The sequence below is a fragment of the Pelodiscus sinensis genome, unplaced genomic scaffold (genome assembly GCF_049634645.1).
Source record: "Pelodiscus sinensis isolate JC-2024 unplaced genomic scaffold, ASM4963464v1 ctg183, whole genome shotgun sequence".
Lineage (NCBI taxonomy): Eukaryota > Metazoa > Chordata > Testudines > Trionychidae > Pelodiscus > Pelodiscus sinensis.
This window is the reverse complement of record NW_027465978.1, coordinates 101623-127399: the sequence shown is the minus strand read 5'-3', so window position 1 is coordinate 127399 and position 25777 is coordinate 101623. Positions and strand designations below refer to the sequence as shown.

At 60.0% G+C, this 25777-nt stretch overlaps 1 long non-coding RNA gene across 1 annotated transcript; it reads right to left on the bottom strand.

Annotated features, from left to right (window-relative positions):
* Positions 1 to 1198: 1198 nt before the first annotated feature.
* LOC142825626 (uncharacterized) lies at positions 1199 to 3622 on the bottom strand. The gene is made up of 3 exons (XR_012899990.1): positions 3447 to 3622; positions 2311 to 3167; positions 1199 to 2031 (listed from the first exon to the last, which is right to left on the bottom strand). It is a non-coding gene; the product is annotated as an uncharacterized LOC142825626 (long non-coding RNA).
* Positions 3623 to 25777: the final 22155 nt, after the last annotated feature.

The window sequence follows — 25777 nt, the reverse complement described above, 5'->3', positions numbered from 1 at the left end:
AAGCTCTCTGCCTCAGAAGAAACATACTGCCAGGACGCTTGAAGATTTCAAAGCACGCATCTCTTACTCACACAGAGCCATGGGAAGGCCAAACACTGAGGACCCTTCACGTGTTCCGAGAATCATGTCCAGGCAGCTCAAGTCCATCTCGGACGGTATCTTCTCAGCCCACGGCCCCGCACTGATTCCTCTGCAAGGGTGGCCGAAAAAGCCCAGCGTCAGCTCTCACTCACTAAGGTCTGTGGCTGTGGGAATTCCATCCTTTAGCCCTTTACCCCCCTCTCGCCTATGTATCGGGTCCTCTACAAGAACACTGAGTCAGTCAGCCATGACGAACCACCTCTCTCCCTTGCGCGACTGGCATACCTGCAGAACTCCCGTTGGCTCCGGAGCCCTTAACCCTTGGAGATGCTCACCTGGAATGCCTGCAAGTGTGCTGTACAAGGACACGGCAGAAGCAGAGCAAGGACAAAGACACAGACAGAAACAGACAGACAGGACGTATTGGCCAATACGAGAGAGCAACAAGAGAGAAACAAGAGAGGCAGCCAGAAACCTTACCACCTTGCGTCTTCCTCCTCGAGCCAAGCGTCTGCTGAAAAGGACACCGTGTTCTAGAGAAACCAGCACCCTGACAAACGGGAGCCCTGTTTCTCCCACTACCAAGAAAGCACCTCGGGAACCTCTGCTCGGACTCGCTGTCTAAGCAAACGTGACTTCCCTTCCTAGACCCGAGTGGGCCGTAAACCGAGAGATTTCCAGACCCGACACTTATCTCCCTGTCAGCGATGGCTGCTCCGCTCCCAACCGGACGGTTCTCGCCTCGCTTCGACCAAGCTCCCGAGTTCGCCGTTCTCGTTTACGTTCCATCCCCAGACGGGAGGACATCGGGAGGGTTGACTTCTTATTGCTCACTACCGAACACAGCAGAGGGGAAAAACAAACAAACAACTTAGCTTTTCAGTCCGCAAGGACGCGGCATCGCTTCTCCTCCCACCATTGGCCACCCCCTCCCGCTGCCACTCCCGAAACGCGGAGAGAACGGAAGCCTTGAATCTCTATCCACGCTCTGTTGCACCGCCTACTGCCCCTTCACCAATCCCCAAGCCACCAGGCTCCGTGCCCCAGCAGGAAGCTCTCTGCCTCAGAAGAAACATACTGCCAGGACGCTTGAAGATTTCAAAGCACGCACCTCTTACTCACACAGAGCCATGGGAAGGCCGAACGCTGAGGACCCTTCATGTGTTCCGCGAATCACGCCCAGGCAGCTCAAGTCCATCTCGGACGGTATCTTCTCAGCCCACGGCCCCGCACTGATTCCCCTGCAAGGATGGCCGAAAAAGCCTAGCGTTAGCTCCCACTCACTAAGGTCTGTGGCTGTGGGAATTCCATCCTTTAGCCCTTTCCCCCCTATCGCCTATGTATCGAGTCCTCTACAAGAACACCGGGTCAGTCAGCCATGACGCACCACCGCTCTCCCTTGCGCGACTGGCGTACCTGCAGAATTCCCGTTGGCTCCTGAGCCCTTAACCCTTGGAGATGCTCCCTGGAATGCCTGCAAGTGTGCTGTGAAGCAGAGCAAGGACAAAGACACAGACAGAAACAGACAGACAGGACGTATTGGCCAATACGAGAGAGCAACAAGAGAGAAACAAGAGAGGCAGCCAGAAACCTTACCACCTTGCGTCTTCCTCCTCGAGCCAAGCGTCTGCTAAGGAGGACACCGTGTTCCAGAGAAACCAGCAGCCCTGACAAACGGGAGCCCTGTTTCTCCCACTACCAAGGAAGCACCTCGGAAGCCTCCGCTCTGACTCGCTGTCTAAGCAAACGTGACTTCCCTTCCTAGACCCGAGTGGGCCGTAAACCGAGAGATTTCCAGACCCGACACTTATCTCCCTGTCAGCGATGGCTGCTCCGCTCCCAGCCGGACGGTTCTCGCCTCGCTTAGACCAAGCTCCCGAGCTCGCTGTTCTCATTTACGTTCCATCCCCAGACGGGAGGACATCGGGAGGGTTGACTTCTTATCGCTCGCTACCGAACACAGCAGAGGGGAAAAAACAAACAAACAACTTAGTGTTTCAGTCCGCAAGGACGCGGCATCGCTTCTCCTCCCACCATCGGCCACCCCCTCCCGCTGCCACTCCAGGAACGCGGAGAGAACGGAGGCCTTGAATCTCTATCCACGCTCTGTTGAACCGCCTACTGCCCCTTCACCAGTCCCCAAGCCACCAGGCTCCGTGCCCCAGCAGGAAGCTCTCTGCCTCAGAAGAAACATACTGCCAGGACGCTTGAAGATTTCAAAGCACGCACCTCTTACTCACACAGAGCCATGGGAAGGCCGAACGCTGAGGACCCTTCACGTGTTCCGAGAATCACGTCCAGGCAGCTCAAGTCCATCTCGGACGGTATCTTCTCAGCCCACGGCCCCGCACTGATTCCTCTGCAAGGGTGGCCGAAAAAGCCCAGCGTTAGCTCTCACTCACTAACGTCTGTGGCTGTGGGAATTCCATCCTTTAGCCCTTTCCCCCCCTCTCGCCTATGTATCGGGTCCTCTACAAGAGCACTGAGTCAGTCAGCCAGGACGCACCACCGCTCTCCCTTGCGCGACTGGCGTACCTGCAGAATTCCCGTTGGCTCCTGAGCCCTTAACTCTTGGAGATGCTCACCTGGAATGCCTGCAAGTGTGCTGTACAAGGACACGGCAGAAGCAGAGCAAGGACAAAGACACAGACAGAAACAGACAGACAGAACGTATTGGCCAATACGAGAGAGCAATAAGAGAGAAACACATAAGAGGCAGCCAGAAACCTTACCACCTTGCGTCTTCCTCCTCGAGCCAAGCGTCTGCTGAAAAGGACACCGTGTTCCAGAGAAACCAGCACCCCTGACAAACGGGAGCACTGTTTCTCCCACTACCAAGGAAGCACCTCGGGAACCTCCGTTCGGACTCGCTGTCTAAGCAAACGTGACTTCCCTTCCTAGACCTGAGTGGGCCGTAAACCGAGAGATTTCCAGACCCGACACTTATCTCCCTGTCAGCAATGGCTGCTCCGCTCCCAGCCGGACGGTTCTCGCCTCGCTTCGATCAAGCCCCCGAGCTCGCTGTTCTCATTTACATTCCATCCCCAGACGGGAGGACATCGGGAGGGTTGACTTCTTATCGCTCGCTACCGAACACAGCAGAGGGGAAAAAACAAACAAACAACTTAGCGTTTCAGTCCGCAAGGACGCGGCATCGCTTCTCCTCCCACCATCGGCCACCCCCTCCCGCTGCCACTCCAGGAACGCGGAGATAACGGAGGCCTTGAATCTCTATCCACACTCTGTTGAACCGCCTACTGCCCCTTCACCAATCCCCAAGCCACCAGGCTCCGTGCCCCAGCAGGAAGCTCTCTGCCTCAGAAGAAACATACTGCCAGGACGCTTGAAGATTTCAAAGCACGCACCTCTTACTCACACAGAGCCATGGGAAGGCCGAACGCTGAGGACCCTTCACGTGTTCCGAGAATCACGCCCAGGCAGCTCAAGTCCATCTCGGACGGTATCTTCTCAGCCCACGGCCCCGCACTGATTCCCCTGCAAGGGTGGCGGAAAAAGCCCAGCGTTAGCTCCCACTCACTAAGGTCTGTGGCTGTGGGAATTCCATCCTTTAGCCCTTTCCCCCCTCTCGCCTATGTATCGAGTCCTCTACAAGAACACCGAGTCATTCAGCCATGACGCACCACCGCTCTCCCTTGCGCGACTAGCGTACCTGCAGAATTCCCGTTGGCTCCTGAGCCCTTAACCCTTGGAGATGCTCCCTGGAATGCCTGCAAGTGTGCTGTACAAGGACACGGCAGAAGCAGAGCAAGGACAAAGACACAGACAGAAACAGACAGACAGGACGTATTGGCCAATACGAGAGAGCAACCAGAAACCTTACCACCTTGCGTCTTCCTCCTCGAGCCAAGCGTCTGCTAAGGAGGACACCGTGTTCCAGAGAAACCAGCAGCCCTGACAAACGGGAGCCCTGTTTCTCCCACTACCAAGGAAGCCTCCGCTCTGACTCGCTGTCTAAGCAAACGTGACTTCCCTTCCTAGACCCGAGTGGGCCGTAAACCGAGAGATTTCCAGACCCGACACTTATCTCCTTGTCAGCGATGGCTGCTCCGTTCCCAACCGGACGGTTCTCGCCTCGCTTCGACCAAGCTCCCGAGTTCGCTGTTCTCGTTTACGTTCCATCCCCAGGCGGGAGGACATCGGGAGGGTTGACTTTTTATCGCTCGCTACCGAACACAGCAGAGGGGAAAAAACAAACAAACAATTTAGCGTTTCAGTCCGCAAGGACGCGGCATCGCTTCTCCTCCCACCATCGGCCACCCCCTCCCGCTGCCACTCCAGGAACTCGGAGAGAACGGAGGCCTTGAATCTCTATCCACGCTCTGTTGAACCGCCTACTGCCCCTTCACCAGTCCCCAAGCCACCAGGCTCCGTGCCCCAGCAGGAAGATCTCTGCCTCAGAAGAAACATACTGCCAGGACGCTTGAAGATTTCAAAGCACGCACCTCTTACTCACACAGAGCCATGGGAAGGCCGAACGCTGAGGTCCCTTCACGTGTTCCGAGAATCACGTCCAGGCAACTCAAGTCCATCTCGGACGGTATCTTCTCAGCGCACGGCCCCGCACTGATTCCTCTGCAAGGGTGGCCGAAAAAGCCCAGCGTTAGCTCTCACTCACTAAGGTCTGTGGCTGTGGGAATTCCATCCTTTAGCCCTTTCTCCCCCTCTCGCCTATGTATCGAGTCCTCTACAAGAACACCGAGTCAGTGAGCCATGACGCACCACCGCACTCCCTTGCGCGACTGGCGTACCTGCAGAATTCCCGTTGGCTCCCAGCCGGACAGTTCTCGCCTCGCTTCGACCAAGCTCCCGAGCTCGCTGTTCTCGTTTACGTTCCATCCCCAGACGGGAGGACATCGGGAGGGTTGACTTCTTATCGCTCGCTACCGAACACAGCAGAGGGGAAAAAACAAACAAACAACTTAGCTTTTCAATCCGCAAGGACGCGGCATCGCTTCTCCTCCCACCATCTGCCACCCTCTCCCGCTGCCACTCCAGGAACGCGGAGAGAACGGAGGCCTTGAATCTCTATCCACGCTCTGTTGAACCGCCTACTGCCCCTTCACCAGTCCCCAAGCAACCAGGTTCCGTGCCCCAGCAGGAAGCTCTCTGCCTCAGAAGAAACATACTGCCAGGACGCTTGAAGATTTCAAAGCACGCACCTCTTACTCACACAGAGCCATGGGAAGGCCGAACGCTGAGGACCCTTCACGTGTTCCGAGAATCATGTCCAGGCAGCTCAAGTCCATCTCGGACGGCATCTTCTCAGCCCACGGCCCCGCACTGATTCCTCTGCAAGGGTGGCCGAAAAAGCCCAGCGTCAGCTCTCACTCACTAAGGTCTGTGGCTGTGGGAATTCTATCCTTTAGCCCTTTCCCCCCCTCCCGCCTATGTATTGGGTCCTCTACAAGAACACCGAGTCAGTCAGCCACGACGCACAACCGCTCTCCCTTGCGCGACTGGCGTACCTGCAGAATTCCCGTTGGCTCCTGAGCCCTTAACCCTTGGAGATGCTCACCTGGAATGCCTGCAAGTGTGCTGTACAAGGACACGGCAGAAGCAGAGCAAGGACAAAGACACAGACAGAAACAGACAGACAGAACGTATTGGCCAATACGAGAGAGCAACAAGAGAGAAACAAGAGAGGCAGCCAGAAACCTTACCACCTTGCGTCTTCCTCCTCGAGCCAAGCGTCTCCTGAAAAGGACACCGTGTTCCAGAGAAACCAGCACCCGTGACAAACGGAAGCCCTGAAAAACGGGAGCTACCAAGGAAGCACCTTGGGAACCTCCGCTCGGACTCGCTGTCTAAGCAAACGTGACTTCCCTTCCTAGACCCGAGTGGGCCGTAAACCGAGAGATTTCCAGACCCGACACTTATCTCCCTGTCAGCGATGGCTGCTCCGCTCCCAACCGGACGGTTCTCGCCTCGCTTCGACCAAGCTCCCGAGTTCGCCGTTCTCGTTTACGTTCCATCCCCAGACGGGAGGACATCGGGAGGGTTGACTTCTTATTGCTCGCTACCGAACACAGCAGAGGGGAAAAAACAAACAAACAACTGAGCTTTTCAGTCCGCAAGGACGCGGCATCGCTTCTCCTCCCACCATCGGCCACCCCCTCCCGCTGCCACTCCCGAAACGCGGAGAGAACGGAGGCCTTGAATCTCTATCCACGCTCTGTTGCACCGCCTACTGCCCCTTCACCAATCCCCAAGCCACCAGGCTCCATGCCCCAGCAGGAAGCTCTCTGCCTCAGAAGAAACATACTGCCAGGACGCTTGAAGATTTCAAAGCACGCACCTCTTACTCACACAGAGCCATGGGAAGGCCGAACGCTGAGGACCCTTCACGTGTTCCGAGAATCACGTCCAGGCAGCTCAAGTCCATCTCGGACGGTATCTTCTCAGCCCACGGCCCCGCACTGATTCCTCTGCAAGGGTGGCCGAAAAAGCCCAGCGTTAGCTCTCACTCACTAACGTCTGTGGCTGTGGGAATTCCATCCTTTAGCCCTTTCCCCCCCTCTCGCCTATGTATCGGGTCCTCTACAAGAGCACTGAGTCAGTCAGCCAGGACGCACCACCGCTCTCCCTTGCGCGACTGGCGTACCTGCAGAATTCCCGTTGGCTCCTGAGCCCTTAACTCTTGGAGATGCTCACCTGGAATGCCTGCAAGTGTGCTGTACAAGGACACGGCAGAAGCAGAGCAAGGACAAAGACACAGACAGAAACAGACAGACAGGACGTATTGGCCAATACGAGAGAGCAACCAGAAACCTTACCACCTTGCGTCTTCCTCCTCGAGCCAAGCGTCTGCTAAGGAGGACACCGTGTTCCAGAGAAACCAGCAGCCCTGACAAACGGGAGCCATGTTTCTCCCACTACCAAGGAAGCCTCCGCTCTGACTCGCTGTCTAAGCAAACGTGACTTCCCTTCCTAGACCCGAGTGGGCCGTAAACCGAGAGATTTCCAGACCCGACACTTATCTCCTTGTCAGCGATGGCTGCTCCGTTCCCAACCGGACGGTTCTCGCCTCGCTTCGACCAAGCTCCCGAGTTCGCTGTTCTCGTTTACGTTCCATCCCCAGGCGGGAGGACATCGGGAGGGTTGACTTTTTATCGCTCGCTACCGAACACAGCAGAGGGGAAAAAACAAACAAACAAACAATTTAGCGTTTCAGTCCTCAAGGACGCGGCATCGCTTCTCCTCCCACCATCGCACCGCAGCCTCCCACCATCGGCCACCACCTCTCGTTGCCACTACAGGAACGGGGAGTGAAAGGAGGCCTTGAATCTCTATCCATGCTCTGTTGAACCGCCTACTGCCCCTTCACCAGTCCCCAAGCAACCAGGTTCCGTGCCCCAGCAGGAAGCTCTCTGCCTCAGAAGAAACATACTGCCAGGACGCTTGAAGATTTCAAAGCACGCACCTCTTACTCACACAGAGCCATGGGAAGGCCGAACGCTGAGGACCCTTCACGTGTTCCGAGAATCACGTCCAGGCAACTCAAGTCCATCTCGGACGGTATCTTCTCAGCCCACGGCCCCGCACTGATTCCTCTGCAAGGGTGGCCGAAAAAGCCCAGCGTCAGCTCTCACTCACTAAGGTCTGTGGCTGTGGGAATTCTATCCTTTAGCACATGGTCACCAAACAATAGATCACTATCTACCGGTAGATGTTGAGGCTCTAAGAGTAGCTCTTCAGCCCTCTCTGAACTGCGTACGTGCGCAGTACTTTTACGTTAGATTTCCGCATTTGAGGAGCAGCTACTCACCGATCAACAACACAGGTGAGTAGCTGCAAGGAATGGTGGGAGCTGCGAGGTCTGGAGGTCTGGAACACCCCAGCCAGCTGACTGTGGCTTTCAGCAGAAAGACGCTGCCCCGCGCTCCAGCTGATCGGCGGCTTCTCCTCTGCGCCTGCCCACGTGGAGCTTGGTGCACCCTGGCTGAGCGCCACGACCAGCTCTCCGGGCAGCCGCTTCTCTTCACTCCAGCCTGGCTGCCCTGCGGTCAGTCCAGAGGGAGCGCGGGTCGGAGGATTCCCTCCGTGGCTGGTGTAGGGAACTCCCTGCCCCCAACCTTGTTTCCTCTCCTCTGCCCAAAACCTGTCCCCCGCCCTCCTGGCCCCGTTCCCTCTCCCTTGCCCCCACCCACCCCGCTGTATAACCCTTCCCCACTCTGCAGAAACTTGTCCCACGGCACCCTGCCCCCCCCTGCAGGAACCTGTTCCCTCTGGCACCCTGTCTCCTACTGCAGAAACCTGTCCCCCTGCCTTCCCCACTACAGAAACCTGTCCCCCCCAGCACCGTGTCCCCTGCTGCAGAAACCTGTCCTGGCACCCTGCCCCCTCTTCCCTGCCCCCACTGGCACCCTGTTCCCTGTCCCAGAACCCACTGGCACCCCTCCCCAGTATTGTGTCCCCTGCTCCCAAAGGACTTTTCTATGTGTCAGTGACCCCTGACTCAAGGCAGGTTCCCTGCCATTCTCATAAATAAAGACAATGCAGAAACTTTTTGTGCTTAACATAGTATTTTATTTAAAAATGGAGCTTGGCCAACAAACCCCCAACTGGGGCCAAGCCCCCATCTGGCCACAACCACTCCTGCACTCCCCCTTCCCCAGACCCTAGATCTGAGCCTATCAAACACTGGAACCCCCTGCCCTGAGCCCTTCACATACCCCAACCCAAATTCCTGCATTCTCACATCCACAAGCCTGTGACTTGCTTAGTATCCCGACACCACCCAGCCTGGAGCCCCTTCCCCGAGCCAGTGTCCCCTTCTCCACCTCCTCCTCCATCCAGATTTCCTCCCAGAGCTTGCACCTCTCACCCCTTCCCACACCCAAATCCCTCATTCCCACCGCAGAGACTACACATCCTGTCTCAACCCAGCGGGGGTCCGGCTTGACTGCAGGAGTTTTTCAGGATTCTGGAGATATCTCAGAAAAACTCTTCTGCATCCAGGGTTGCGTTTGTTCTTCCGCTTTTTTAGTGGAAGAGCAATCAGGCTCTTTCGGTCAGCCCTATATTCCTCTTTCCCCAAGGAATAAGGTGGCTTCCAGAAGAAGGGGTTTTTTTTCTGACATTTGGTCCAGTCTAGACAGGCCAAATGTTGGAAAAACCTCATTCTACAGAAGAACTGGTTTTTTTAAAGAAAAGTAGCAGTATAAGGATTGGGGACAGCAAGTGATGGAGAGGAGGAGAATAGAGAGAGCGGGGCTTCAAGAAAGGGGCAGGGCAGTAAATCTTGGCTTGGTCTGTCATTTAAAGTGATCTTGGGTGTAAAAAGGTTGGAGACCACTGCTTTAGACCCCTCCCCCCGCCCCTCTGTATCGGGTCCATTACAACAATTCTGAGTCAGTCCGCCATGACGCACCACTGGTCTCCCTTGCGCGACTGGCGTACCTGCACAATTCCCCTTAGCTCCTGGGCCCTTAACCCGTGGAGATGCTCACCTGGAATGCCTGTACGTGTCCTGTACAAGGACACGGCAGAAGCAGAGCAAAGACACAGACAGAAACAGACAGACAGAACGTACTGGCCAATAGGAGAGAGCAACACATTAGAGACAGTTTGGGTGGGAGGGGAGGGGTTGAATACACTTGGTGGTCAGGGAAGGGGGTGCAGGTTGAGGAGGGGGTGTTGAATGGACTGGGGGTGGGGAAAGAGGGTTGCAGGTTGGACAGGGGGTGTAGAATGGACTGGGGGTGGGGGAAGGGTTGCAGATTGGGCAGGGGGTGCAGAATGGACTGGGTGGTGGGGAAGGGAGTGCAGATTGGGCAGGGGGTGCAGAATGGACTCGGGGTTGGGGAAGGGGGTGCAGGTTGGGCTGGGAGCGAGGAATGCACTGAGGTGGGAGAAGGGGGTGCAGGTCGGGCGGGGGGGGGGGCTGTGCATTGCACGCGGGCAGACGTGAGCAGGGCCTGAGTAGGGCTGCGGGGACGTCCTGAGATGCAGGTGGGGGCGGAGAGAAGCTGGAACACGCTGCACGGGGCTATGCCGGGGGGCGGGGCGGACTGCGACATGCCCCGGGAGGCGGCACTATGAGAACTACAAGTCCCAGGATGCGTCGCTGACACTTGGAGTGACACGAGCGCGGGACCTGCCCCTTCGCTCCCTCGTCAATGCCCCATTGTGATGTCACTTCCGCTGCACCCGCCCAACCGAACACCGCAGGGCCTGCCCTGGCCCTGCAATGGCCGATGGGAGCTGCGGACAGGGGCACTCAGTTTCCCACAAGCCACTGCGGCTACTTTCCCTACTCCCCCTCATCCCGCCCCGCCCCCACTCGGCAGAGGAGACCCCGCGGCAACCCCTCCCCCCCAAATTCCTCCCCGCCCCGTGCAGTCTGATCCCCCCACCAAACTCCTCCCCGCCCCGTGCAGTCTGATTCCCCCCACCAAACTCCTCTCTGCCCCGTGCAGTCTGAACCCCGCCAAGCTCCTCCCCGCCCCGTGCAGTCTGATCCCCCCAAGCTCCTCCCCGCCCCGTGCAGTCTGCTCCCCTCCCCAAACTCCTCCCCGCCGCGTGCAGTCTGCTCCCCCCCACCAAACTCCTCCCCGCCCCGTGCAGTCAGCTCCCCCCCCACCAAAATCCTCTCCGCCCGGTGCAGTCTGATCCCCCCCACCAAACTCCTCTCCGCCCCGCGCAGTCTGATCCCCCCCCACCAAACTCCTCCCCGCCCCGTGCTGTCTGATCCCCCCCCACCAAACTCCTCTCCGCCCAGTGCAGTCTGCTTTCCCCCAAACTCCTCCGCGCCCCGTGCAGTCTGCTCCCCCCCACCAAACTCCTATCCACCCCGTGCAGTCTGCTCCCCTCCAACTCCTCCCCGCCCCGTGCACTCTGCTCCCCCCCCAACTCCTCCCCGCCCTGTGCAGTCTGAACCCCCCCAAACTCCTCTCCGCCCCGTGCAGTCTGAACCCCCCCCAACTCCTCTCCGCCCCGTGCAGTCTGAACCCCCCCAAACTCCTTTCCGCCTTGGGCAGTCTGATCCCCCCCCAAACTCCTCCCCACCCCATGCAGTCTGCTCCCCCCCAGACTCCTCTCCGCCCCGTGCAGTCTGATCCCCCCACCAAACTCCTCTCCGCCCCGTGCAGTCTGATCCCCCCACCAAACTCCTCTCTGCCCCGTGCAGTCTGATCCCCCCCCAAACTCCTCTCCACCCCGTCCAGTCTGATCCCCGCCCCGTGCAGTCTGCTCCTCCCCAGACTCCTCTCTGCCCCGTGCAGTCTGCTCCCCCCAAACTCCTCCTCGCCCCGTGCAGTCTGATCCCCCCACCAAACTCCTCTCCGCCCCGTGCAGTCTCATGCCCCCCACCACACTCCTCCCCGCCCCGTGCAGTCTGATCCTCCCCCACCAAACTCTTCTCCGTCCCGTGCAGTCTGATCCCCCCCAGAATCCTCTCTGTCCCGTGCAGTCTGAACTACCCCCAAAGTCCTCCCCGCCCCGTGCAGTCTGATCCCCCACAAACTCCTCCCCCCGTGGAGTCTGATCTCCTACCCCCCACCAAACTCCTCTCCCCCCGGTGCAGTCTGATCCCCCCCCAAACTCCTGTCCGACCAGTGCAGTCTGATCCCCCCCCAAACTATTCTCCCCCCGGTGCAGTCTGATCCCCTACCCCGCAGTCTCATCCCCCCCCACCAAACTCCTCCCCGCCCCGTGCAGTCTGATCCCCCCCAAACTCCTCTCCGCCCCGTGCAGTCTGATCCCCCCCACCACACTCCTCCCCGCCCCGTGCAGTCTGATCCCCCCCACCACACTCCTCCCCGCCCCATGCAGTCTGATCCCCCCCACCACACTCCTCCCCGCCCCATGCAGTCTGATGCCCCCACCAAACTCCTCTCCGCCCCGTGCAGTCTGCTCCCCCCGAAACTCCTCCCCGCCCCGTGCAGTCTGATCCCCCCCAAACTCCTCCCCACCCCGTCCAGTCTGCTCCCCACCCCGTGCAGTCTGCTCCCCCCCAGACTCCTCTCCGCCCCGTGCAGTCTGAACCCCACCAAACTCCTCCCTGCCCCGTGCAGTCTGATCCCCCCCCAAACTCCTCCCCGCCCCGTGCAGTCTGATCCCCCCCTGACTCCTCTCGGCCCCGTGCAGTCTGATCCCCGCCCAACCTCCTCCCCCCCGTGCAGTCTGATCTCCTACCCCCTACCAAACCCCTCTCCGCCCCGTGCAGTCTGATCCCCCCCAAACTCTTCCCCCCCGTGCAGTCTGGTCCCCTACCCCCCAAACCCCTCTCCGCCCCATGCAGTCTGATCCCCCCCCACCAAACTCCTCCCAGCCCCGTGCAGTCTGATCCCTCCCAAACTGCTCTCCGCCCCGTGCAGTCTGATCCCCCCCACCAAACTCCGCCCCGCCCCGTGCAGTCTGATCCCCCCCACCAAACTCCGCCCCGCCCCGCCCCGTGCAGTCTGATCCCCCTCCACCAAACTCCTCTCCGCCCCGTCCAGTCTGATCCCCTCCACCAAACTCCTCTCCGCCCCGTCCAGTCTGATCCCCCCCCCACCAAACTCTTCCCCGCCCCGTGCAGTCTGATCCCCCCCACCAAACTCCTCCCCGCCCCGTGCAGTCTGCTCCCCTCCCCAAACTCCTCACCGCCCCGTGCAGTCTGCTCCTCCCCACCAAACTCCTTTCTGCCCCGTGCAGTCTAATCCCCCCCACCAAACTCCGGCCCGCCCCGTGCAGTCTGATCCCCCCCCACCAAACTCCTCCCCGCCCCGTGCAGTCTGATCCCCCCCCAAACTCCTCCCCGCCCCGTGCAGTCTGATCCCCCCCACCAAACTCCTCCCCACCCCTCTGCGCTGCAGCAGTTCTACTCTTCCCTGCCCCTCTCATCCCAGTTGCATGCTCCAGATGGGCGGGGAGGGGTGTCGCTTTCCAGGAGCTACTGCTGCCAGGGCACCGTCTGACTGGCACACGGCACACGCTCGTGCAACAGCCACTCACCCTGCCAAATGCTCACACTCAGGGATGCGTGTACACACTCACAAACGCGAATTAACAGATTAACACGCCTGGGCGCCCACTCATGCCCTCGCTCAGATGCGCACACACGCATCTGCTCAATCTGCCCGCACGCAGGCACGTGCACACACACGCAAATGGACACTTGCGGACGCACACACTTGCACTCATAATTACGTGCGCACGCATGCACACCGAGTAACAGTCGCCTAGAAGGACTCACCAATAATATTAAACTCAAAAGCCAAAGATTAGATCAATTAGGAGACAACTATTCCCACGAGGCCCTAATCCACGTCTGGGGCTCCTCGGTGCTGCTGGGAGACCAAGTCTTTATTTCAATCCCAGTTTTGCCAACTCTCCGCATGCGTGATGCTAGGTCAATTGGCAGCCTACTCACTTAGTTTTCCGTATGATCCTAGACACGTTAAGTATCGCCAGCCAGGAGATTCGGGGGGCGGCGAGGGGGGGGGGATTAATGACATTTTTAAAAATACAAAAATTGGTGTTCAGTTTCCGTTGTAGATAAATCTATGTACTTCATATGACTTGACACTGTGCCTCTCCATATAACCTTGTAACTTTGTATTAATCCATATGACCTTGTCACTTTGTATTAGAACCTGAATCCATATAACCTTGTAACTTAGTTTTCTACATAGGGTTCCAATACAGAGTACATAGTTAAAGAGGTAAAAATGTCATTTGCTAGGAGTAGAATAAGATCTTTCCCCCACTCTCTCCCCCCACTCTGTAATCAATTGCCCAGTTGAATGAACGAGGTGTGAATGAGTAACACTTGGGAGCCAAGCACCTCCAGAGAGCTACACCAGTTGAAAAGGGGGTGGAAGCCAGACCCAAGGTGTCAAGAGGGCTCAAGAAAGAAGAGCAGACATATTGAAGGCCTTGGGGATTAGAAGCAAGCACCTTCTTTGGAAAACACCCTCTCTTAACAGACAGCACCCACAAAGGGACCAAAGGACACAGACCCAGATTTTGAATCTGGGATATATTTGCATAAGAGGGAAGCTGCTATAAAAGTGAGTTGTCTTGCAGAGGACTCCGGGTCTCATCTTGTCACCATCGGAGCATCGATCCGAATCAGCAGAAGCCCGGCTCCACCCCTCCCCCATCTAACTCACCTGGCCAGTGAAGTTAAGGGGAGCAACAAATTGGTAACAACAGCAAGACGGAGTGTGCTTCTGCATGTGCGTGTGTGTGTGAGTGCATGAGTGACATAGAATAATCAATACTTATCATATGCATGTGATAAATAAATTATATATATATATGGGTTATATATATATTATATATATTATTATAAATTATATATATATGTGGGTGTGTGTGTGGTGATCGATAAATGTGGCGTGTTGCCTTATCCCTCTGAAAAAGATCCCGAGTACAACACTGTGACTTTTGTACTTCGTATTTTCAAGTTCTTCCACCACAAGCCAGAGGGCCTCTTCTCAGGGACCCGTGCCACGCTTGCAAACGTCTGTGCGGCCCTCCCTCGATACTTACCTTGAGCCAATTGCTATTTGCTCTTCTTCCATAGATCGCTCTCTGGTTTCCATCTGCCGGCAGGGTCTCGGGGGGGTGGCTCCTTTCGGTCTCTGCCACCAGGTGGCCAGCCTCTCATCTCCTCCAAGTCTACAGGGACCGAAAAAGAGACAGAGAACGCTTAGGAGCTAGGCCACCCCACGTGTGTGGAAAGGACAGACACGTGCGTCACCTGGCTGCTGCTCACTGGAGCCCAGTGTTGCCTCTAACATTTCCCCTCCAGGAGCGGAGTGAGTTTTGTCTCGTGCTCCAAGATCGAGGTCACGTGCCCTTCTTCGGACGCCTGCCACCCAGGCGAAGACATGTCTCGTCTGTGTTTTTCAAACGTTCTGGAAGAAAGAGTACTAACACAAGGGAGAATTAACAAGGTCATTTAAACTGTAAATATTTGTTTGATATGAAGTCAAATAAAAGGAAAATTAATACTGCAACATTTTCAGTGGCCAACCTCCTCTCCTCTCCTCTCCTCTCCTCTCCCCTGCCCCCTCCAGCTGGCCTAGATGATCTCTCCGGGTCCCTTATGGTAAAGCCCGCCCCGGGACCCTGTGCTGAGGTGACAAGTTCTTCACAAGATACTGGGTATGTAAACTTTCCTCCTTTAACATACACATATCAATGTTGTCTCCTCAGGATTGTCTTGAAAAACTGTATGTTTGCAGACTCCAGCCATAGGAGCTGATCTTAGCTCACATGACCACTAGATACAGGCTACATCTACACTGGCGTGATTTTCCGAAAATGCTTTTAACGGAAAAGTTTTCTGTTAAAAGCATTTTCGGAAAATCGCGTCTAGATTGGCAGGACGCTTTTCCGCAAAAGCACTTTTTGCGGAAAAGCGTCCGTGGCCAATCTAGACGCGCTTTTCTGCAAAAAAGCCCCAATCGCCATTTTCGCCATCGGGGCTTTTTTGCGGAAAAGAACTCTCTGCTGTCTACACTGGCCCTTTTGCGCAGAAGTCTTTCGGAAAAAGACTTTTGCCCGAACGGGAGCAGCATAGTTTTCCCGCAAAAGCACTGACAATCTTACATGAGATCGTCAGTGCTTTTGCGGAAATTCAAGCGGCCAGTGTAGACAGCTGGCAAGTGTTTCCGCAAAAGCAGAGGATTAGCACACTTTCCTAGTTGAAAATCCAAGGAGAAGAAAGGGGAGAATTGCAAATCAAGACTCTCTTAAGGTGTCTGAAAGCTACTTTGGTCTGGGCCGGTACTCAGTGGTACCAAGGCAGACTTTTCTGTGGCTCGGTTGTCTAATGCCACACTAGAACAAGTCTACCACACCGAACGAAAGAGCAGACAATTACATGAAAGGGAAAAAAGGTGGCTTGGCAGAGAATTTGCTTCCGGACAAAAACAAGAGACTGCGGTGGTTAAAGAAGAACGGGAGGCATACCTGTGCATAAACCAATTCACCAGAAACCTTCTCAACAACCAGTTCACTAACATGTCCTTACAGGGACAAGCACCTTAATGAGGCCCAAGCAGGAGGAAAGTTTGATTTTCTAGTACCAAATAGAAAAACAATAATAGAACAAAAAGGCTAAAAGATGCCTAAGGGCAGAGATAGGGTCCAGAATGACTTAGACAAATTGGAGGATTGGGCCACAAGAAATCTGATGAGGTTCAACAAGGACAAGTGTCGAGTCCTGCACTTGGGATGGAAGAATCCCAAGCATAGTTACAAGCTGGGGACCAACCAGTTAAGTAGTAGTTCTGCAGACAGGGACCTGGGGGTTACAGTGGATGAGAAGCTGGAGATGAGTCAACAGTGTGCCCTTGTAGCCAAGAAGGCTAATGGCATATTAGGTTGCATTAAGAGGAGCATTGCCAGTAGATCCAGAGATGTCATTATTCCCCTTTATTCGGCTTTGGTGAGGCCACATCTGGAGTACTGTGTCCAGTTCTGGGCCCCCCACTACAGAAGGGATGTGGACACATTGGAGGGGGTCCAGCAGAGGACAACCAAAATGATTAGGGGGCTGGAGCAATTGCTCTATGAAGAGGCTGAGGGATTTAGGTTTCTTTAGTCTGAAGAGGAGACCATGAGGGGGGATTTTATAGTAGCCTTCAACTTCCTTATAAGGACACAGGAACGCAAGGTAACCTGTTCTCCCAACTCTCGCTTTCAGACGGGGTGGGGAACCTTATTGGGCGGGGGACGGGCGGAAGGCACACACTAGTAGGCTTGCCAGATGGTTTCAGCAAAAAAAAAAGCGCCAGGAAAATTTTTGTTGAGGAAAAAAAGCCAACCAAACAAAAAAACCCCACCAGGAACATTTTTGTGGAGCAAAATCCAGTTGTGACCCCTTTAATTAGTCAGCCAGTCTCCCCGCCCCCGGCTTATTTCTGCTGGGCGCAGAGGAAAAGCAGAAAATACTGGACATTTTGTATGTCCGGTATTTTCTAAATTTATTTACCGGACAAAGAGTGCAACTACCGGGCTGTCTGGCTCAGTGCTAGACACCTGGCAACCCTACACACAAGTGTGAAGAAAAAAAAATCCCAAACCCCACCATCCGCATTAACACATGCCCCAACTGAGAAGGAGGAAGAGGCTTCCCACATTCCCCTCGCACACCGGAGCTTGTGAGGAGGGGGGCGGGGCAGGCTAGCAGATTTTGTCTGCTCCAATCTGGAGGGGAGCTAGAGCGTTAGTGTGGGAACCTTGAGTCTCGAGGGCCACACTCACGTGAGCTGGGGTATTAGGTTCCTCACCCCTGCTTTAAAAACAAAACCTCTTACTCTTAAAAATCGATCCCCATATCTCTGGTTGGACCAGCTTCATGCAGGTCCTCGTGGATGGAAAACTGCAGCAAACTGTATGAACAGAAACAAACAGAAGCCCCAAGAGCAGCTGGAGGTGGGGTGAGGCTGCCCTAGCAGGGACACAACGGGGCAGCCGCCCACCACCAGATCAGGAAAACAACCGCGCCATTCCCCGTCCAGCAGGAAGGCGAGTGCCGCTGCAAGGCTCCGCAACGGAGGTGGGCGGCAGAGGGGTGTTTGTGCGCGGCCGCGCGCCTTTAGCGGCAACTCCCCTGGTGCCCCCTTCTCTAGTCCAGCCAGGGCCTAAAATGCTCATTGCTTAGAAGGCGAGTGGGGAACCTAAGGCCTGGGTGCTTGGGGCTCCTCCACCGTCGCCCCCTCCCCACGCCGTGGGGCTGGAGCGCACAAAGCGACTTGGCTGGACCCTGCAGTGCTCTGGCCGCCAGGGGGACGTTTCTCCGCTCAGCTGGGGGCCAGGCAGGGAGGCTTTTCTGTCGGTTGGTTTGTCTGTCACCTGTTTGCCCCCCAATTCTCAGCCACTCCCCCCCTCTCCCCACACGCCCCCACCCAGGATGCTCTCGGCCTCTGCAGGAGGCACAGCCGGGCACTGGGCAGCACTGCGGGCAGCCAGGGCCAGAGCATCCCCCCCCCACAGCGCCCCCCGCCGAACTGCCCCCCCCCCCGGGCACAGGGGGGGATTCAGCGGGCACCCGGCCCCGCCCCCAGGCAGCGAGCAGCGCGGGGAGCAGGGCTCAGGCCGCCCCGCCCCCCCGCGTGCGGGACACGTTCTGTGCGTGCCCCGCCCGCGGGAACCACCCCTCGAGGGCGCGCGGCTCCCTGGCGGGGGGAGGGGGCACGTGACACTCCCGCGCCCCGCTGGCCTGCAGCCCCCCCTCACTGAGACACCCACGTGACTGGAGCCCAGGTCAGCTCCCCCGCCCCAAAGGGGGGGGCCACAGCCCCGTTCCCCCGGCACCAGGTGGGGGGGGAACACGCGGCCGGGGGGGGGGTCACATGGGCGCTGCTCCCCGGGGAGGCTGCAGCGCCGGGGGGGGGCAGAAATCGCCCCCCCCACCTCCTCCTGGGGCCGCCCCGCCGAGGTCCAGCCTGGGGCCCGAAGAGAAGCAGGCGGGGGAGGGGGGGCTCTACGTCACTGCCAGCTCCCGTCCCGCCCCCCAGGCTCCGCCCCTCAGCGCCCCCCGCAGCGTTTTCCCGCCCGCCTCGTCAGCGCGAGCGTCCCGGGAGTTTCCCGCCCAGCCAGCGCCACCCGCGCCCTGGCCCCTCCTCCCTCCTAGTACCAAGCACCCCCCCGCCCCCCTCTCCTCCCTGCTGCCCCCCAGTGAGAAGCACCCCCCGACCCCTCACCCCCTCCCTGCTGCCCCCCAGTGCCGAGCACCCCCCGGCCCCTCACCCCCTCCTGCCCCCCAGTGCCGAGCACCCAACCGGCCCCTCCCCCTCCCTGCTGCCCCCCAGTGCCGAGCACCCAACCGGCCCCTCACCCCCTCCTGCTGCCCCCCAGTGCCGAGCACCCTCCCGGCCCCTCACCCCCTCCCTGCTGCCCCCCAGTGCCGAGCACCCAACCGGCCCCTCCACCTCCCTGCTGCCCCCCCCAGTGCCGAGCACCCGCCCGGCCCCTCACCCCCTCCTGCTGCCCCCCAGTGCCGAGCACCCCCCGGCCCCTCACCCCCTCCTGCCCCCCAGTGCCGAGCACCCAACCGGCCCCTCCCCCTCCCTGCTGCCCCCCAGTGCCGAGCACCCAACCGGCCCCTCACCCCCTCCTGCTGCCCCCCAGTGCCGAGCACCCTCCCGGCCCCTCACCCCCTCCCTGCTGCCCCCCAGTGCCGAGCACCCAACCGGCCCCTCCACCTCCCTGCTGCCCCCCCCAGTGCCGAGCACCCGCCCGGCCCCTCACCCCCTCCTGCTGCCCCCCAGTGCCGAGCACCCCCCCGCCCCCTCCTGGCCCCCAGTGCCGAGCACCCGCCCGGCCCCTCACCCCCTCCTGCTGCCCCCCAGTGCCGAGTACTCCCCCGCCCCCTCACCCCCTCCTCCCCCCCAGTGCCGAGCACCCGCCCGGCCCCTCACCCCCTCCTGCTGCCCCCCAGTGCCGAGTACTCCCCCGCCCCCTCACCCCCTCCTGCCCCCCAGTGCCGAGCACCCGCCCGGCCCCTCCCCCTCCCTGCTGCCCCCCAGTGCCGAGCACCCCCCAGCCCCTCACCCCCTTCTGCCCCCCCAGTGCCAAGCACCGAGCCCCTCCAGGATACAAGAATCCAATTATCCGCTGAAGGAAAGTGATTTTGATTCCAACCAGACTTGGACTCGACCTGACAGAGCGACTGTGGAAAGCAAAATCAACAGAGAGCAGTCCCCGGAGGAAAGCTGAGATGGCAGAGGGGGGGCCTGGATGCCAACAGAGCAGTTCAGACCAAACCCACCCATGAGATACACGGGAAATACCCTGGACGCAGCTGGGTCCGCTTAGTTCCCGTTCCCTACTCCCAGGCCCCTCTCCGCTCAGTCCACTCCCTGCTCCCCATTCCTCAGGGACACGGCATCCTGCCTGGGTTTACATCGCCCTGTGCCTCCCAACTCCTGGTTTCTCTCCCGCGCCGCGAGCAGGCAGGGAACCTAGACCCAGTTCAGATTTCAACCCACTGTCCGGAGTGTTTCTCCAGCCCCCGGCCAGCCCCTTTGCTGACTACCTGAATGTGACCCCTTGCCCCCCGTGCTGGTCAGCGCTCCTCCTGTCCATTGCAGCCTCCCTTACTGCCGTCTCCCGTGACCCACGGAGCCCGATGGTCTAGCTAGCCTCAGAACCATACTTCCCTTGGGATCTGGCTGTGACGTTACCTTGATAAGGCATAGTTACTCTGCTATTTCCAACCCAATAGCAACAGAAATGAAATCCAGGACCCCTACCAGCATATCCCCTTCAAACCCTCCCCATCCAAATCCCCAGCCCGCGCTGACCGCAAGGCAAGCAGGGACGTTAGGCAGCCATGAAGTGAATAGTCCTGGAAGCGCACAAAATACTGTCGGTTCCACGACTATTCGATAGTTTCCTGAGGTGGGGCTGGCAGCCAGTGCGCTCCCAGCCCCCACTCCCAGGAAGCCCCCCCCCAGCACGGACTGCTTCCTTTGACGCTGCCCCGGCATGTCACGCAGCTGCCTCCGTCCGCAGTGAGCCCTGACGACACCCACCCCGCCTGCCACTGCTGCCTGCGATAGCTGGCTGGAAAGCTTCGTGCAGGTACCGGCTCCGTCTGCCCCCCACACCTTCCGCGCCACGCCTCTCTATCAGCAGTAAAGTGGGGGGAATGGGAGCCAGGACCATGGAGAGCCACCTGTGCCCCCGCCCCTCTCTCCTGTGCTCACGCCCCTGCCCCTTCCTGCGGCTGGGCAGGAACCGGGTGGTGAGCGCTCCCCTGCCCGTAGGCTAGCGGCTGTGCTGGAACCTGGGGCGGTGAGTGGCTATTCCCCCCCCCTGCACCGTAAACATACCCCCAGCGAATATACCCCCGGCACAGAAAAATCTTGTATGCTCTGCGAGTTATATTCGTGCGCGGGGTATAAAAGAGGTTTTTTACTCAAATAGAAAACACTGCAGGATATATTCGTGTGCGGGATGTTTTCGCTAAATTACGGTCGTTGATTCAGCTCCACTGAGCATCCCTAGCGTCACCCTTCAATGCACCAGGCCTGGCTGGCTGCACCCCTCCCGCCCACCAGCTATTCCTACCTGGCCTTCCTGAGCAAAACCCGCTCCCCCATCTTCCCTCGCGCCCCCTCCTCCCCCAGGCCAGACACCCCACCCCCAACCCGCTCCCCCATCTTCCCTCGCGCCCCCCCCCAGGCCACACACCCCACCCCCAGCCCGCTCCCCCATCTTCCCTCGCGCCTCCTCCTCCCCCAGGCCAGACACCCACCCCCAACCCGCTCCCCCATCTTCCCTCGCGCCCCCCCCCAGGCCACACACCCCACCCCCAGCCTGCTCCCCCATCTTCCCTCGTGCCCCCTCCTCCCCCAGGCCAGACACCCCACCCCCAGCCCGCTCCCCCATCTTCCCTCGAGCCCCCTCCTCCCCCAGGCCAGACACCCCACGTCCAGCCCGCTCCCCCATCTTCCCTCGCGTCCCCTCCCCAGGCCAGACACCCCACTCCCAGCCCGCTCCCCCATCTTCCCTCGCGCCCTCTCCATCCCCAGGCAAGACACCCCACCCCCAGCCCGCTCCCCCATCTTCCCTCGCGCCCCCTCCTCCCCCAGGCCAGACACCCCACCCCCAGCCCGCTCCCCCATCTTCCCTCGCGCCCCCTCCTCCCCCAGGCCAGACACCCCACCCCCAGCCCGCTCCCCCATCTTCCCTCGCGCCCCCTCCTTCCCCAGGCCAGACACCCCACCCCCAGCCCGCTCCCCCATCTTCCCTCGCGCCCCCTCCTCCCCCAGGCCAGACACCCCACCCCCAACCCGCTCCCCCATCTTCCCTCGCGCCCCCCCCAGGCCACACACCCCACCCCCAGCCCGCTCCCCCATCTTCCCTCACGCCCCCTCCTCCCCCAGGCCAGACACCCCACCCCCAGCCCGCTCCCCCATCTTCCCTCGAGCCCCCTCCTCCCCCAGGCCAGACACCCCACCCCGGACAGCCTATTGGTCGAGAGGAGTGGCAGGGCGTGCCCCCTAGTTACACCCCATTTGCAGACAGAGCTGTCCGTTAAGGTGCAGCCGGGCCAGCCTATTGGGCGCCTCCGATTCAGAACACGCCCTTTACTCACAGCCCATTCGCGGACAGAGCAGTCCATTATGATCAGTCCGCGACAGCCTATTGGCCACCCTTAGCTTTAGGACACGCCCTTGAGTCACGCTCCATTGGCGCTCCAATCAGGACGCCCCGCACTGTGGGCTGGGAGAGCAGGCGCGGGTCCCTGCCCCTCTCACGTGCTGCTGACCCCACAGTGGCTGCTGGGAGATGGAGATGTGGCAACTCCATCTCCCACAGGCCACTGCAGCTCTCTCCGCCCATCCGGGCACCCCTCCCGCCCCAAAGCCCGCCTGGTTGGAGCTGGGCAGGAGCAGCCGGCCACAGCGCAGTTCAGGGGGCGGGGCCGCGGCTGGTCCTGCGGGTGACGAGCGGGAGTGGCCGGCCGGGCTGCAGCGCAGCCTGGGCCCCGCTGGGGAGCGAGGGGCAGGTGCCGGATCCAGGGGAGGGGATGAGGTGATTGCAGAGGAGGAAACTGAGGCACGTGGGGAAGGGTGGCGGCCAGGGAAAGCAGAGCCCGTGGGGCCGGGGCCGGTCCATGTCGGTTCACGGAGCAGCCGATGGACTCGTGAATTCTCAGCGGCTACTCGATGACGCCGCAGTCCCGGGGCCGGTGTGACGTCACAAACAGCTGCCGTCGCAATTGGCTCCCCGTAGCCCTTTCTGACACACACACGAGCCGCTCTGATTTGGCTTCTAACACTTTTAGCTGCTCGGTTCTGCAAGCGGGGAGAGGAAGCCGCGTCTGATAGATGGAGGTTCTCCGCGACACATTTGGCAGCCTGGACCCCCTGCCTCTTGTCCAGAGGGTCTCACCCTGCCCCCGACCCCGTACCCCTTGTTCTCCGTGATTCCGCCAGCTGCTTGGTGCCTTTAGTACCCGGCCCCTGCTGTGAGATCTCTGTAGAGAGCCGGGGCACAGGGGCACCTGCAGAGACCCTAGGAGACCGTCCGTCCGTTTGATCTTTGAGGCCAGCTGGAATGAGGGATGTAAAATCCTGTTTAACTGGTTAGCGAATTAACGGGGACAGGTGGACAGGCTGGCTGCTCTCTGCCTGCAGTGCAAGGGGCCCTGTGACAGTGAAGCAGATCTCTGCCTATGGGGGGCGGGGTGCTGCTCCAGGCCCGCCTTCCCCCCCCCCCCCCCCCCAGTTACCTGGACCCACTGGATGAGGCTCCTCAGCGAACAGGTTGACCGAACTTGTCACACGCTGCCGAGACACTTTTCTGTCCTCTCTCAACACTTCAGCAAATGTCCATTTCCCTTCCCTCCTTAGCTATTTGTTTTCATTCCTCCGGGAGGGGCTCAGGGGCCTGCTCCTTTTCCTTCTCCCTGCTGCGGGTTTGCCAAGATCTCATCTCCCCAGACCACTCCCAGAAGAATCACCCGAGAGAGGGGCCAGAGACCACTCCCAGAAGAATCACCCGAGAGAGACGCCAGAGACCCCCCCCCCCAGCATCGCGACCCAAGAGCGGACCCAGAGACCCCTCCTCAGCAGCGTGACCCAAGACCGGCACCAGACACCCACCCCCCCATCTGCGTCACCTGAATGCAGCGCCAGAGACCCCCCCCCAGCAGCGCAACCCGAGAGCGGCGCCAGACACACACCCCCCAGCAGCGCAACCCGAGAGCGGCGCCAGACACACCCCCCCCAGCAGCGCAACCCGAGAGCGGCGCCAGACACGCCCCCCCATCAGCATCACCTGAATGTGGCACCAGAGACCCCCCCAGCAGCGCGACCCGAGGACGGAGCCAGAGACCCCCCCCAGCAGGAAGCCCCGAGAGCGGAGCCAGAGACCCGCACCCAGCAGCGAGACCCGAGAGCGGAGCCAGAGCCCCCTCCCCCAGTAGCGGAGACCCTCCCCCCCAGCAGTTCCAGGAGATTGGCGCCAGAGCCTCCCCCCCCCAGTAGCACAACCCGAGAGCGGTGCCAGAGACCCACCCCAGCAGCATCACCTGAAAGCGACGCCAGAGACCCCCGCTCAGCATCACCCGAATGCGGCGCCAGAGACTCCCCCAGCAGCGCAACCCAAGAGCAGCGCCACAGACCCCCCCAGCAGCGGGACCCGAGAGTAGCGCCAGACACCCCCCTCCAGCAGCGCGACCCTAGAGCAGCGCTGGAGACCCCCCCCCAGCAGCGCCACCTGAGAGCGAAACGAGAGACCCCCGCCCCAGCAGCGCGACCCGAGAGCGGCGCCAGAGTCCCCCCCCAGCAGCGTCACCCAGGAGCGGCGCCAGAGACCCCCCCCCATCTGCGTCACCTGAATTTGGCACCAGAAACCCCCCCCCCAGTATTGCGACCCGAGAGCGGTGCCAGTGTCCCGCCCCAGCAGCCTCACCAAAGAGCGGCGCCAAAGACCCCCCCGAAGCAGCGCTACCTGAGAGAGGAGACAGACCTGAGAGAGGAGCCCCCAAGCAGCACAACCCGAGAGTGGCGCCAGACACACAACCCCAGCAGCGCAACCCGAGAGCGGCGCCAGACACACCCCCCCCCAGCAGCGCAACCCGAGAGCGGCGCCAGAGACCCCCCCCCAACAGCGCAAACCGAGAGCAGCGCCAGAGACCCCCCCCCAGCAGCGCCACCCGAGAGCAGCGCCAGAGACCGTCCACAACAGCGCGACCTGAGAGCGGAACCAGAGATCCCCCCCCAGCAGTGTCACCCAAGAGCGGCGCCAGAGACCCCCCCACAGTAGCATCACCCGAAAGAGGCGTCAGAGATCCACCCCAGCAGCTCCACCTGAGAGCGACACCAGAGACACCCCCCAGCAGCGTCATCCGAGAGCGGCGCCAGACACGCCCCCCCATCAGCATCACCTGAATGTGGCACCAGAGACCCCCCCAGCAGCGCGACCCGAGGACGGAGCCAGAGACCCCCCCAGCAGGAAGCCCCGAGAGCGGAGCCAGAGACCCGCACCCAGCAGCGAGACCCGAGAGCGGAGCCAGAGCCCCCTCCCCCAGTAGCGGAGACCCTCCCCCCCAGCAGTTCCAGGAGATTGGCGCCAGAGCCTCCCACCCCCAGTAGCACAACCCGAGAGCGGTGCCAGAGACCCACCCCAGCAGCATCACCTGAAAGCGATGCCAGAGACCCCCACTCAGCATCACCCGAATGCGGCGCCAGAGACTCCCCCAGCAGCGCAACCCAAGAGCAGCGCCACAGACCCCCCCAGCAGCGCGACCCGAGAGCAGCGCCAGACACCCCCCTCCAGCAGCGCGACCCTAGAGCAGCGCTGGAGACCCCCCCCCCAGCAGCGCCACCTGAGAGCGAAACGAGAGACCCCCCCCAGCAGCGTGACCCGAAAGCGGCGCCAGAGTCCCCCCCCAGCAGCGTCACCCAGGAGCGGCGCCAGAGACCCCCCCCATCTGCGTCACCTGAATTTGGCACCAGAAACCCCCCCCCCCAGTATTGCGACCCGAAAGCGGTGCCAGTGTCCCGCCCCAGCAGCCTCACCAAAGAGCGGCGCCAAAGACCCACCAGAAGCAGCGCTACCTGAGAGAGGAGCCAGAGAACCCCCCAAGCAGCACAACCCGAGAGCGACGCGATAGACCCCTCCTACCCAGCAGCATCACCCGAGAGCGGCGCCAGAGACCCCCTCCCTGCAGCAGCTCAACGAGCCTCGCTTTGACCAAGCTCCCGAGCTCGCTGTT